The sequence below is a fragment of the Porites lutea genome, chromosome 3 (assembly GCF_958299795.1).
Source record: "Porites lutea chromosome 3, jaPorLute2.1, whole genome shotgun sequence".
Classification (NCBI taxonomy): domain Eukaryota; kingdom Metazoa; phylum Cnidaria; class Anthozoa; order Scleractinia; family Poritidae; genus Porites; species Porites lutea.
In genome coordinates this window covers 17,597,463-17,599,962 of record NC_133203.1, presented here as the reverse complement: position 1 = coordinate 17,599,962, position 2,500 = coordinate 17,597,463, and the positions used below count along the sequence as shown (strand labels likewise).

General features: G+C 37.9%; 1 pseudogene; it reads left to right on the top strand.

The window, feature by feature from the left end:
• The window catches only part of LOC140930629 (uncharacterized), a 7,394-nt pseudogene that overhangs the window by 4,552 nt on the left and 342 nt on the right, over positions 1-2,500 (top strand).

Here is a 2,500-nt window from a genome sequence, read left to right as displayed (position 1 = left end):
ACAACGGAAGCTTTTTGCCAGCTTGCTGTGATATTACAAGGGCGGCCACAAATAAGATATGAGATGGCATAATCTTTGATAATCAGCCTGGTCATAATTGCATCTCCTGTTGAAACCTCCAATTAAACAATCCAAATAAAAAAATCTGATCAAAACAGATTTTAAAAGCAACATGCTACAAATATAACTTGAAAAATGTTTTCGGGGAAGGTTGGTCCTAGCATGACTCAGCATCTTACTTATACTTAGGTGTAAGCCAATATAATATTTTTCAGAAAAAAGAACTTGGAGAATGTCTGTCAGCTGAGAGTGAAGAAAAGAATGTTCACGCCCCTGAAGGTGAAATAAAGATAGATGACTTTGTCACTTCTGTATGAGAAAATATTTGTTTGAATTAAAGGAGCCCATGTGTATGACATTTATCTGCTGACATAAATTTAAAAATATGAAAAGTAACAGACCATAATCTTTACTCTCTGTTTTTAAACAGTGACACATGTATGTCCACCAACGAACACTGTCTCACCTCAGACACTACAGCGTAGATGTAGAGAAACATTTCAGGCTGCCATGAAGATTCATGGAAAAACAAAATCTAACAAAAGACCTGCACTTGATGGTCTCTACCATACTGTTTCTAAAAAATGCAAAACTAGTGTGCTTGGTGATTATATATTATCTAACAGTAAGGTTACAAATTATGCCATTAAGCAATGTAAGCGAAGGCAGTTGGCAGAATTTGAATGTTCAAAAGATAATATATTGCGAAGTATAGCTACTTACTATACTTCTGGGGTAATGGGGAAAAGGAGATATCAAGCTGTGAGGCAGGCATCCTCAATGAAGTCCAGTAATTTAAAGAGGGGGAGTAAAACAGCAATCAATTTTATGCCAAACTGTCCCATACCAAAACTTATCACTTATAATTCTCTTGTAAGTGAAATTAAAAAGATTGACATAGGAAAGGTTTATTATATTGAGGAAGAATTCTGTACTGACATAGATGATGAAAATATTAATGGGTGCTTTAGAGATTTACAAGAGTATTTACCACGGCTAGCAAAATTTTACTTAAATATGCAGGGGAAACGCAAAGGTGCATTGAAATGGTTTGGGGAAACAGAGGGTAGGTTTCTTGTTGCATTTGGGGGGGATGGATGTCCTTTTGGTAAAAATGAATCTGCTTGTTCATTCCTTATTAGTTTTCTGAATGTAGGAAAGAGAGTGGCATCCAGCAGTGACAATTTTTTAGTCTTTGATGCTAATGTAGAGGAGACATCTCCTGTTGTAAAAAAGTACTTAAATTCTGTATGCAAACAAATTGTAGATTTAGATGGACGTATATTTGAAATAAATGGTTTACAAGTGTCATTTCATTTTGAGGAGCTTCCCAATGACATGAAAATGCTTGCAATGCTTGGTGGGGAGCTAAGCAATTCCGCTACATTCTTTTCGTCATTTGCAAATGTGAGTACAAATGACTGTACTGACTTAAGCGGCACATTTGGGTCCAGCCCTTCATGTAAATGGAAACCCTGGGAGTATTCAAGTAGACTGAAGGTTGTTGAAAAAGTAGATTCTTTGAAGTCCTCCCTGGATGGGAAACCTTTGTCCAGATAACAGAAGAGAACTAAAGTAACAGAATTTATAGCTCGTCAAAAGAGCCGTCAAGAATGTCTTCCTTTGGTGGGTAAGTTAATTGACAAAGCTCATGTAGAGCCACTTCATCTCAAAAATAATGCTTGGGGGTATTTTTTCAAAGTATTGTTAAAGGAGGCAGTGGCCAAATCCAACATACCAGCAACCTGTAAAACATTTGCAGAGGTCCCACAGGATACCTGTCTAGGGAGAGTGGTCACTGCTCTCAAATGTGAAGTGAAGGCTGGTCGCTTGGCCAAAAAGGTTCAGAAATGGTTTGACGAAACATAGGGTAAGTCGGGGGATTTACAGTATCGTTTTACAGGCAAAGAGTCACGGTTGTTTTGTCACAACTTTGCAAGGTTGTTGACATTTTTGAGGTAGGAAGGAGACAGTCAAAAACAACAGCAGACTGTGCTCACCCTTGCTTATGTTGGGTTAAGACTGAGGGATTTGTGTTCAATCATCAATCGATTTGAAGTGGAAGATACTCATCTTGAGCAACTTCTGACCTTAGCACAAGAGTACTATCGTGCCAATGCACTACTGTTACACACCTCAGTAAATCCCACCATCTGGACCATTGGTCATGTTGTGCCTGCTCATGCTAGGCAAGTCTATGATAAGTACGGTCAAGGTCTTTTAACAGTAACAATGGAAGGTAGAGAAGCTAAGCATATAGCTTTGCAAAAGTTGAGTGCAAACACCACCTACCAGAATCGATGGGCTGAAATTTTCAGGCATGAATTTATTATATTACTATGGTTACCTGAACAGCATCATGAACCTTGTTCTTACACTCCTAGTAAAAATGTTTACATTCCCCAAAGGGTTTTTAATGACACTAACTATTGTTATTGTG